We start from the raw sequence: 13,175 nt of genomic DNA, 5'->3' as shown, positions 1-13,175 counted from the left end.
CCTCAAAGACAGCTGAGATTAACAGCATCCAAAACTTCTCTTTGAGTAGCAAAATAAAACAATTCTAATATTTACTGTTTTATGTTTTATTACTGGCTTCGCTCATCAAATCGGCATGTACCTAAACTAGAAACGTTATACATATTATAAAAGGTAGTTTTGATTTCGAGTTTATATGGCCTTTTGAGTTTAAAATTGAATGTTAAACTCCACCTCTATCCCTATGAAAGATCACTAACATCAAATGAATTGACTGTATTTGGTAAATTTAGTTTAAAACAAAAGATGGTTTGAAAGTCAGCATAATTATTCAGAACAGTTATCAAAAGACCAAAATCAATTTTGTATGCAGAAAAAAAATTCTCTTGTTTGTAAATTCAACCACTAAGTAGGAATGTAAAAATTTGTTTGGTTTAAAGTCCATAGATTTTTATATTTAATTTTTTTTCAAAGGGGAAAAGATTTTTTATGAGTGTGCATTCAGGATGCTCTTTGCGCTGTTTTCAATCCGGGAGTGAAAAGTAATTTTGTTTATTTTTATCTGGCGAGGTTTTTCCCCTCCAAATTTCAATAGGCATTTTTGTATTTTCAAAGTATTTTTGCAAGGTTTTGGTTATGTGTTTAAATGTGCAAAACATATGTTCGGTAAGATTACTTGTAGCTGCTTTGCCAAGCAAAAATTGTCCTAAATATTGTTCCTTTGTTGAGTGACGAAACGTCATTCTGGATTTAAAAAGGGAACTTGAATTTTGGCGAATACACTAAATGAGAAAACATAAGCGCCTAAATCAAATTTACCCATGTTTTACATACGTAATCGTGGGATGCTTATTTTTAAGAAGTGGAGCTACTTAGTCAGGAATATGATTAGATACAGCGAAATAGGCAATTGATTATATTTTCTAAAACTTCAAATCCTTTCCAAAGGTCTTGGCCTTTTCCAATATCCACGCCGCTGTGTTTTCACCCTCGGATTTATTACATTTTTTGAATTTTTCATCAAATTTCACTGTATAATGCATTTATTTTTGGAAATCTTGTAAGCTTTTCTTCTCATTCTTTTTCGTTTTGTAATATCACTTCTCTTCCGGTAAAAAATTTTGTCTTAAAGCATGGATCACCGAAAATCAGGACGCACTGTTTATTACACCATAGCGCTGCTAGTTGTCGGATCTAGAATGTTTTGACAGTACTTTGCTCGGAAATGATTCCGCTATCAGTGCTGAAAATTTCATTACGATTCGTTTTGTTTCAAAAAAGCTTCAGGTGATGAAAGCCGCGAGACGAAAATTAATTTTAGACACCTACGTCAAAAACCCCGACGTGGTCGGGTTCAAAAATCGCGAAATCTTTAAATATTGTCAAATCGTCCGTGTGCAGCGTTCTCAAATGGTTCCGTGAGATGCATACTATCGATCGGCAGGTTCATACCAAGCGTTCAAGTGGACCTAAGGATCGAAAACTGCATTTGAAGGTGTTGAGAACGATCAAGGTAAACCCAGGGCAGTCGGACTATCACATCGCCAAGAAATTCAATGCCGACCGGTGCACCGTCAGAAGGATTCGTCTGCGCGAAGGAATACGATCTTATCGGGCCAGTAAGCAACCAAACTGGACATTGAAGAAGAATGTAGAAGCCAAAAATGGACCCGGAAGTTATACAACAAGGTTCTAACGAAGTACGGCGGATGCATCCTCATGGATGACGAAACGTACGTGAAGATGGATTTTGGGCGGCTTCCTGGCCAAAAATTTTACAAAGCCATTGTTCGGGGTGATGTCTTCGCCAAATTCAAAATCGTTTTCGCCGATAAGTTTACAAGAAAGTCATCAACCAACCTAACTGCCCTCAATTCCGCTCTATCGAAAAATTGTAGACAATTGTCAAGCAAAAGATGAAGAAAATTAGTAGGACGACTCGGAATGCAACAGAGATGATGAGATTGTGGAACAAAATGGCCGCTGAGGTCAGTGAATAGGGTGTCCAAACTATGAGGAGTGGTTCTCGACGAAAAGTTCGTATTTTCATCAAAACAACATCGGAATAATTCTTTTCTTATTTTTCCACTGAAGTGCATTAAAAACCCTACATTTTGATTACAAAACATTTTTATTTCGTACTAGCTGACCCGGTGTGCTTTGCTACACCTTTCAAAATCAAATGATATTATTCAATTATTCAAATTTTTATTGTTTTATTGGCATTATTTTGAATCAAATTATAACATAATTCATAAGCAACCGCTATAAAACGAATTGAAACATAAAGATAACTTAAACTAATATTCTGAATCTTGCTCTATAGATTTGTGTTAAAGATCTGATAATTTTAATCAGTCTGGAGGGTCTCTAATTAATCGTACGCAAACAATCCAACTTATTAAATATGGTTGTTTTTGCTTGATATGCTCTGGATTTATGCTAACCTGATAAAAAAGCCCCCCTGCCTTTCCCTTCACCCCCTGCTGAATGGAGGTCGTGATCTTTAATAATCATACACGTTTTTTCGTTCCCAAAAATCCTCTTATATCAAATATAGTTCCATTGGTTAATAAGTTTTTATGCTTTAAAACAAAATTTATATGGAGCGCTTTCCTTTCTTTCCCTCTCTACTCTGTAAAGCGTAAGGGTCTATAACAATCGTAGAAACATATCTCGTAACCAAGTACCTTTCCATGCCATATTTGTTTCCATTTGTTGGCTTCGTTAGCATAAATTGAGAACTTATGCTAACAAAAATATATTGAACTCACCTCCCTTCTCCCATGTACCTACTCACTGAAAGGAAGATGGTGTGTCAAATAATCATAGAATCATACCAAAATCATTTTCCATGTTAAGTTTTGTCCATTTCTCGGATATTGTAAAAAAAAGTTACATGTAGGCCTCCACTTCCCTTCCTGTATATCCAATTTTATCATCCTTCTGCAAGAAAGGAATTGTTTCACATAGAAAAAGTATTTTCGTGCTCAAATACTTTTTGATGCCAAATTTGGTTTCATTTGCTCGATTAATTCTCGAGTAATGCAAAAAAAAATTATGGAAGCCCCCCTTTCCCTCTTTATGTCTTTCCGCTGAAAAAAGGGGGGGCTTGAATTTATAATAGAAACATTTTTCGTATCCAAATACCCTCACATGCCAAATATAGTTCCATTTGCTCGATCAGCTCTCCAGTTATACTGAAAATTGTAAGAGCGACCTCTCCTTCCCCTTTTCATCCACCTCTTTGAAGGAGTGAGGGATACCAAATATTCACAGAAGCATTTCTAGTACCCAAATATCGTTCCATGGCTAATTTGGTTCCATTTGTTGTTGTTGTTCTTGAGTTATGCAGTAAAAATTATATGAAACTCTCCTCCCTCTTTCATTTCTCTTCGCTAGTAGAAGGAAGGGGTCTCAAACAATCATTAGAACTTGTCACGTTCCCAAATACCCGCCCATGCCAAGTTTGATTATATTTGCTTAATTAGTTTTTGAGTTATGTAAAAATATATAAAAGAGCCCCCCTCCCTTTTAAATCTTCCTACTGGCAAAAGGGAGGGGTCTCAAATAATCATAGACATATTTTTCGTATCCAAATACCCTTCCATGCCAAATTTGGTTCCATTTGCTTTATTAGTCTTTGAATTATCTAAAAAAATATTAAAGAGGGCCCCTCCCCCTTTCTACAGGAAATAGGGAGGGGTCTCAAATAATCATTGAAATATTTTTCGTATCCAAATACCTTCCCATGTCAAATTTGGTTCCAATATCTTGATTAGTTTTCGAGATATATGAAAAAATGTAAGGTAGCCCCCCTCCCTCCTTCCTATCACCCCACTGACAGGAGGGAGGGGTACCTAATATTCATAGAAATATTCCTCGTTCCTTAATACCACCCCATGCCAAATTTGATACCATTTGCTTGATTGGTTCTCGAGTTATGCGAAAAATTGTCTTTTGTTCGTGAGGCCCCTCCCCCCCCTTCATAAGAGAGGGAGGGGTCTCAAACCATAATAGGAACCTTCCCCGGCCTCCAATACCCCCACCTGCCAAGTTTCACGCATATCGGTTCAGTAGTTTCCGAGTCTATAGGGAACAGACAGACAGACAGACAGACAGACAGACAGACAGAAATTCATTTTTATATATATAGATACATAGCTCCGAGATAAACCCTTTTTGATGCGTCCAGATTTTGCGTGATCCATGCTTTATTGTGGCCCCAAAAATAATTAAGTTTTATTATTTTCGAATCAGCTGTATCCACTAAATTGCCCTCAGTTTTTTTTTAAAAGAGAAGTATTGGAGCGAAAAGTAGCAGAAATTGAAGGAGCAGGATGCAGCCACCTAGAATACCGAGTGGACGAAATATAAGTTGTAAAAACTGATCAATATCATAACTGAAAAAAGTGTGCGCCGGCCGATGGGAAATACCAAAGATAAAGTAAAAAAAAATTCTAACAAAAAACTAAAAATATTTTTTTTCAATCTTTTTCCTGAATTATCATAAAATAAACTTCATTTCCTTCACAGAAAGTAATTAGATCAAACGAATGGTTTTTGAGATACACGCATTCGTAACTGTTCCATTTCTAAAAGAACTAAGCTTCAATGAATTGAAAAAATATAGGGCTCAATTTTCCTATATTTCAATGAAATCAGCCATAACTCCATCTTTCGAAGCGATTGGCAGCTCAAATAGCCAAATTTTATTCCTTGAAAAAAAAATCACACAAGATAGGATTATTTCTGTTCAAAATTTTCTAATCTAAATCAGCGTTTTTTCTGGATTGTTTAAAAAATATAAGGGAATAAGGGATCAAAAAGACACAATATCTCCATTCGTAAGCTCGTGCGGTGTCTGAAACTAGAACCAATCGATTCTTCAGACTTTTCCACTTAAGGAAAGTGTATTTTCATAGATTTGGTTCGTTAAGGAGGGAAGGGGGGACTATTCTTCATTGATGGGAGGGGCTTTTGTGTACTATAAATAATCCTAAAATGCAATTGATAACATTTCCACAAAATTTAATGAGAACCACTTTTCAATTGATGAATAAAGATTAATTTAATCGTTTTTTTTCGGTCAAAATTGTCAAAATTGTCAAAATTGTCAAAATTGTCAAAATTGTCAAAATTGTCAAAATTGTCAAAATTGTCAAAATTGTCAAAATTGTCAAAATTGTCAAAACTGTCGAAACTGTCAAAATTGTCCAAATTGTCAAAATTGTCAAAATTGTCAAAATTGTCAAAATTGTCAAAATTGTCAAAATTGTCAAAATTGTCAAAATTGTCAAAATTGTCAAAATTGTCAAAATTGTCAAAATTGTCAAAATTGTCAAAATTGTCAAAATTGTCAAAATTGTCAAAATTGTCAAAATTGTCAAAATTGTCAAAATTGTCAAAATTGTCAAAATTGTCAAAATTGTCAAAATTGTCAAAATTGTCAAAATTGTCAAAATTGTCAAAATTGTCAAAATTGTCAAAATTGTCAAAATTGTCAAAATTGTCAAAATTGTCAAAATTGTCAAAATTGTCAAAATTGTCAAAATTGTCAAAATTGTCAAAATTGTCAAAATTGTCAAAATTGTTAAAATTGTCAAAATTGTCAAAATTGTCAAAATTGTCAAAATTGTCAAAATTGTCAAAATTGTCAAAATTGTCAAAATTGTCAAAATTGTCAAAATTGTCAAAATTGTCAAAATTGTCAAAATTGTCAAAATTGTCAAAATTGTCAAAATTGTCAAAATTGTCAAAATTGTCAAAATTGTCAAAATTGTCAAAATTGTCAAAATTGTCAAAATTGTCAAAATTGTCAAAATTGTCAAAATTGTCAAAATTGTCAAAATTGTCAAAATTGTCAAAATTGTCAAAATTGTCAAAATTGTCAAAATTGTCAAAATTGTCAAAATTGTCAAAATTGTCAAAATTGTCAAAATTGTCAAAATTGTCAAAATTGTCAAAATTGTCAAAATTGTCAAAATTGTCAAAATTGTCAAAATTGTCAAAATTGTCAAAATTGTCAAAATTGTCAAAATTGTCAAAATTGTCAAAATTGTCAAAATTGTCAAAATTGTCAAAATTGTCAAAATTGTCAAAATTGTCAAAATTGTCAAAATTGTCAAAATTGTCAAAATTGTCAAAATTGTCAAAATTGTCAAAATTGTCAAAATTGTCAAAATTGTCAAAATTGTCAAATTGTCAAAATTGTCAAAATTGTCAAAATTGTCAAAATTGTCAAAATTGTCAAAATTGTCAAAATTGTCAAAATTGTCAAAATTGTCAAAATTGTCAAAATTGTCAAAATTGTCAAAAATTGTCAAAATTGTCAAAATTGTCATAATTGTCAAAATTGTCAAAATTGTCAAAATTGTCAAAATCGTCAAAATTGTCAAAATTGTCAAAATTGTCAAAATTGTCAAAATTGTCAAAATTGTCAAAATTGTCAAAATTGTCAAAATTGTCAAAATTGTCAAAATTGTCAAAATTGTCAAAATTGTCAAAATTGTCAAAATTGTCAAAATTGTCAAAATTGTCGAAATTGTCAAAATTGTCAAAATTGTCAAAATTGTCAAAATTATCAAAATTATCAAAATTGTCAAAATTGTCAAAATTGTCAAAATTGTCAAAATTGTCAAAATTGTCAAAATTGTCAAAATTGTCAAAATTGTCAAAATTGTCAAAATTGTCAAAATTGTCAAAATTGTCAAAATTGTCAAAATTGTCAAAATTGTCAAAATTGTCAAAATTGTCAAAATTGTCAAAATTGTCAAAATTGTCAAAATTGTCAAAATTGTCAAAATTGTCAAAATTGTAAAAAAATTGTCAAAATTGTCAAAATTGTCAAAATCGTCCAAATTGTCAAAATTGTCAAAATTGTCAAAATTGTCAAAATTGTCAAAATTATCAAAATTGTCAAATTGTCAAAATTGTCAAAATGATCAAAATGATCAAAATTTTCAAAATTGTCAAAATTGTCAAAATTGTCAGTATTGTCAAAATTTTAATATGATACATCTCTTCTTAAAAATAAATCTGTGAAATTTGTAATTTTTCGAAACAGTCTGTGATCTTTGACACAGATTATGTGATGAAAATTTCTTTAAAATTCTGTGAAATTACAGAATTTTCAATGATGAAATCAATATTGCAACCTTCTTGAGGGAATAAATCCCAATAAGCAGTAGGTAAGAATAATTTAAAATGATACATTGAGCTTTTCAATGATTTAACAAATTGACTTTTTGAAAAACTCTAGACACGAGAACTGATGACCACAAACGATGATTACTGCTTTTGGGTTTCGTTTGTCGCTTTAATTGAAGTCTCTTAATTGCGCATCGCAGAAGCTTATTTGTTGGCTATTTGCAAGCTAATCAAGAGGGTTAAAATCAGCTGGTTCCTCAGCTGAGCACACCGACTGACTATGTAGGGTTGGGAGAGAACGAGCATTAGCATAATTCCTCGTCTCATCGTTATGCTCTCGCATGATGCTTGGTATCTTGTGTTAGCAAGACTATGGGAAGTTCCCGAAGAAAACTCTCCCCGGCCGGTCGAAGCATCTGCTTCTTCGAAGCCCAAGAGAGAGATACCGCTGCATTGTCGGCCGCCGAAGAGACACCTCGCCGCGCGCGAGACGATCTTGAACTTGAACGCGGTTTTTTTTCTTTCTGTTGGTTATTTTCTTTCGTGGAACTTTGATTTTTTTTTTGCTTCTTGCTCCGTTTCGCGCCCTGCCAGGGAGGCCGATTGCATTGGGGCATCCCGATCGCCGAGTTAGTTCTTTGGATCGAGCTGGCGTGTGAAGGCCGATATTTTCGAACCCGGTCGCGATCGCGGTTGGTTTGTTTTGTTGTTTCCTCCGAAAGACGGCGGCGCGTCACGTAGTTCAGTGGATAGTCTTCGTAGATGTTCCCTGGGGAGAGTTTTCGTCCCCTTCTTCGTGTCGAGCGAGCTTTGTGGAGAGTAGCGATCCCGCTATTGAACCTAGTTGGGTACACTTGAAGTTCACGGATGTTGTGTGCATTGGCGCAATTTGTGTCACCCGAATTCAGTGAGCTGTAGCATTGATCTAACGGATAAAGTCGTAGTGAAAACACACGGAGTGAAAAAGTGTTTTAATGCTCATTTAAGGCATTGTTCTAATTCAAAGTTCTTAAACGTCAAGAAAGAAGATATGACAAAATAAGGTAGCGAAATTAACGTCCACGCAAACTTACTCCCGAGAATTTCAACTGGTAGTTTACGCTTTTTTCCTGTTGCTTTGCAGTCATAAACACAGTGCATCAACGGATAATCTACAGATTCAACGATTGTGGTGGCTTGGTGGCTTCAAAAGTGTGACTAGTCCGTTTCCTTCTGTCTGTCAGCTACTGCACAAATACTTTGCCGGAGTTTTATTTCTCAAATCATCGTACCTTCCCGCGATTGATGTAGCCGGTAAGGCATAAAAAGCTGGAATGCCAAGTGTCGTCTCTGGGAATGGTGCAGTGGAAAAGAAAAAAATGAAAAAGATTTTCAAACCATCACAACCCGTCAAGCGCTCTTCCAAGTAGTGATGAAAAAGTGAAAAAGCGTCCAGAAGCGAAAAGTCAAGAAGTCAAAGCTAAGGTTTGTGACGGCATCAACATTCCAAAGAAAGAAAGAAAGAAAAAAAAGTTTTCCGCCAACGAGAAACAGAAGAAAATGATTTGAATATTGCGAGAGCGTGCTAGCTAGTGAATTGCACAAAAATAAGAAGTGCTAGCTACAGCGCAAAGTGACACAGATCAAAAAAGATCAAGCGCAACGCTGCACGATTCCAGCAAATCGGGAGCGGAGAAGCCAGAGGAAAAACCCCGAAAAGGTGAATATAAAGGCGAAAAATGGAAAATGAAACCATTTTAGCAAACTATAGCTGGTAGAGAAATGCGATGTGAACTGAACTGAACATTGTCACAGGGGATGAGAAACAGTCAACAGCATCTTTCCTCTAAGAGGAAAGGGGGGATGAACTGAGCCCGACGGAAAAGTTGAGCTTTTATGAGATATTTAGCAAATTTGAACCGACCGTCAAGTGTTGGTGAGTGCAATAAAATTTCGGGGAGTAGATGGATAAAACGACACGGTATGAAAATATGCAATAAATACATTCCAGGCTTGGTTTCAGGAGGAAACGGTGTTGTTTAAAATAACTTCTGGAAATTGGCTTATTTACAAACATATTCTTATGTGAATGTTTTGGTTGCACTTATGTTTTTGATTTCATGCCACTGATCTGTATTTTGAAGAAAGTTTCTGAAATTTGGCATTTGTAAAATTCGCTCATCATTAAAAGATTGTTTAAACTTTTCTTAGATGGTTGCTACTTGAGAGGCTTTTATTACTAATTTGTTTATGTAGCTATGGTTTCCAATGATTTATGCAATTCAGTGATGAAAAACCAGCATTTCGACAATGAAAATAGCAGCAAAAAGTGCTTTATGCGACTCAGTGCTGAAAAGTGAACTTTTCGACAATGTTTGTTTGCTCGCAAAATCACAACCACTTTATCTTTTATGTGAATGTTTTGGTTGCACTTAAGATTTTAATTTCATGTCAATGATCTGTGTTTAAATACGATTCTGAAAATTTAGACTAATAAAATTCTTCGATTCTATGTGGTTTTTTAAACTTTGCTTCAACGGTTACTTCATACATACAGTGAGCGAAATAAGAATAGCACCACTATGTGTTTTGCTTATTAAAATATGAATGATTGAAAATCACCAAAATTTTGTTTTATAAATTGTTTTGAATTGTTTAACATATAAATCAAGCATAAGTTTACTTTTTTTTGGACGTTGCAATTGGCGTTGAGGACCAAAACTATGGAAAAAGGGTGCGAAATAAGAATAGCACCACTTGAGTTTTTTCAACAAAAACAAGATTTTTTCTAAAAATGTACTGTGTAACAGTGAATAATAATGCTTCTACGAATTATTTGAATAGATAACTGTATTTTAAGGAGTTTTCTAGAATTTCAAAGATTTTCAAAGGTTTTAAAAAGGGGTTTGAAGAGATGCTCCTCTAGCGTTTAGGAATTTGATACTTGAGCTATAATACTTTATCAAACTGCTTTATTTCTTCACTATCATTCATAAGTATGATGTAAATTGACGATACATAGATTTGATGCTGAATTTGAATAAAAAAACAGGCTTCAAATTCAAAACTACTAATGATTTTAAATAGTCAAACGCTATTTCTTTAGTTTCAAGTCATAGATGGCACCACTATCTTGCAATTAAACCGAATTGATGCCCATTTTCGAATATCTGGCATTAATACAGGTGTGCTGGATGATTTTGGTCGAGAAATAAGTACTTGGTACCGTGTGACCGCCTTGGAAATTCTCAGATCACAATATCAAAAAATAAGAATTTCATCAAGGACCCATAAAAGTGAATTTCTTGGACCGATAATCAGAATAATTTTGTACTTTCTGATGGAGCTTGATGAACCAGATATCTAGCAGTATTATTGGTATGATTTGAAATTGAATCGGAAGTTGAGAAGAACAGGAATTTTGGTAGTGTTATATTCTTGTGCTGGTGTTTTTTTTTTCAAATCCGCAAAAGAGTTCTGCAGCGTGAACTCCAGCAATACTGTGTAGGAAAACTACCTCGAAATGATGAATATGGGCCTAAATAAACCTGAAAAATCAATATTGAGACTTAATTTGGTTTTAACGGCAAGATAGTGCTGCCATCTATGGCTTGAAACTGGAAAAAGTGATATTTATTGAAAAAAAAATCTAAGTTTGTGAATTCCAACCTAAGATACACTTAATGTAGATAAATTCATGTATTTTCTAGGGAATTTTCCGAATTAGCATAAAATTGTGTTTGCAAAGCTCGATTTTTTCAATACTTTCAGTTATTATCAGACTCGGCAAGCCTCGTTCGATAAATTTACAACTTCTGCTGAAAAATTCCACTCTTTGCAACTTGCTGCATGATCGTTATTTATACAACAAGTTGAAAGGTGGATATTCTCAGCACAAGCCATTAATTCATCCAAAGGGGTTTGATTAGTTGAGTAATTTCGTCGAGTGCTGGAAAAATTGAGTTCTGCAATGAATTCCATACACAATTTGTTGCAATACCACGAAATACCCTTCAGAATCAAGTTTTTCACCTGCAGAAACCAATTGTAATTTTTTCTTTGCAAATCAAAACAGTGTCTTAAAGTAATACTTTTCGACACTATTTTGAAAACTGATTCGAAAAGTATGTACTACTTTTCGTCTTTTGACACACTTAGTAACGAAAAACAAACATTTTAGTGCGCAGTTGATAAAATAACTATTTTCCAATTTTTGGAGCAAACAAATAGTCAAAACAAAAAAAACAACCATTCAACTTTTTATCTGATGCAAGTGATCTGTTTTTTATTTGAAACGATTACAATATGTTCTGAGTAACCAATAACAGATACCTCAATTGACATTTAATAAAACAGTGGATTTACATTTGGTAGGTGATAGATAACGCGAAAAAATATCATCATAGAATTCCAAAACCCGACCACATGCCTTTTGTTTATTGGCCCAAAACTCTGATCAGTGCAAAACATAAACTCAATTGGACAATATTTTTTCCTTAAAGGATGCCTTAAAGTGCCCCAAGTAGAAAAATAGAAAATTTCATTTTGTCGCCATATGTTTCAATAACGCATTTATTATCTAGTGTGATCAATTTTTTTCTTAAAAACGAAATTTTGACTACTAGCCCTAAACACTTGAATGTTTGTATATAAGCTTATACTTAATCTTTCACTAGGGAGGTCCTTATGTAATTAAAAATCCCAAAAAAATTTGCCTTGACCTTGTGCAATAGTTACATGTTACTTCAAAGCTACCGTGATTTCGACGAATAAATTATTAAATTAAATCAAAATTGAATGTAATCGCGTGGATGATGATGATGATGATATTTATTTAAGACCTTTTAACCTTAGAGGTCATTCGGGTCTGAGTAATCGCATGGAGTTTTGAACAAAACAACTAAAATGACAGAATGACAAAAATATTAAAAAAACAATAAAATAACTATAAAAAAATTTAAAAAAAAACAACAAATGCGGATAATGCTACAACAAGGTATACGATTATAAAAAAAAAAACTTTTGAATAAGTTGTTTTTTTTTCGAATTATTTTGATGAGTTTTTTTTGGAGTTTTCGGACATCTTTAGCATTCTCGAACAATTATCATATTTGTCATTTATGTCTATTTTTGTCTAACTATCTTTTCATAATTGAAATTTTTTCAAATTTTTGCCAATATGTAATTGTTTAATACATTGAAGAGTAATCGGCCTTAAATATACATACTTTTAATATTTAATAATAATTGTATAATAATCGGGGAGAGTGAGAATCAAGTCTTCTCAGCTTTATCTTGTATTTACAAATAACAAATGTTCTTGAAATTTGTGCAAAATGGAGCCAAAATACTATCATGTTAGCTAACAAAAAAAATGAGATATTATAATTTTTTGAAAATTAGACAAAATATAACTTGAAGATCATTTTCAAGCATTTTCAGTTTATTCCAATGTCTCAACCGTCGGAGAATGATATTAGTTTCCAAATTTTATATTTTTAAAGCAATGACTAGATCTCAATTTTTCATAGCTAAATTTATCTAAAGTGTTTTTTATGGATTTTAATTGATCCCATGAGTTCAAAAGCAGATATTTATCTTTTGAATGGATCTTGATCATTACTTTACTCGATATTACTAGTATTAATGCAATAATGAATATTTATCCAATTTTGGAAGGTAAAAAGACATTTAATAATATTTTAGTCAAATATTTAAAAGAAACTTCCTTTGGAACACCCTCAATTGTTTTTCATAAGCCATCCCAAAGAATACTGGTAGCAATGACGCAGTAACTGGAAATGTTTTTAAACGTTTTGATTGCAAAAATTTTCCAACTTTGGCTGATTCGTCTATTTTATAAAAATCATTTAGTTGAAGCTTTCATAAAACCTTTAAATCCATAGAGAAAGTAGTATCTGGTATATTAAAAAAATTGGTAGTTCATATAGTGCAAACAGCGAAAGAGTTAATAAATCAATCCTCAATGGAAATGCCGAATAGCGCTATGAAATTTGAATTGAATTGAATTTTTTTTAAATCTCTGCGTTTGAAAAACTCAAATATTC

At 33.1% G+C, this 13,175-nt stretch overlaps 1 protein-coding gene across 1 annotated transcript in view; it reads left to right on the top strand.

The window, feature by feature from the left end:
- The first annotated feature begins 7,778 nt into the window (after nt 1-7,778).
- Nucleotides 7,779-13,175, top strand: part of LOC129747932 (mucin-2) — a 234,663-nt gene continuing 229,266 nt past the window's right edge. The window contains exon 1 of the mRNA XM_055742360.1: nt 7,779-8,827. The gene's annotated coding sequence lies outside the window, so the exon portion shown is untranslated. The remainder of the gene's footprint in view (nt 8,828-13,175) is intronic.

This window comes from Uranotaenia lowii, chromosome 2 (genome assembly GCF_029784155.1).
Source record: "Uranotaenia lowii strain MFRU-FL chromosome 2, ASM2978415v1, whole genome shotgun sequence".
Taxonomy (NCBI): domain Eukaryota; kingdom Metazoa; phylum Arthropoda; class Insecta; order Diptera; family Culicidae; genus Uranotaenia; species Uranotaenia lowii.
This window is presented reverse-complemented; position numbering and strand designations above follow the sequence as displayed.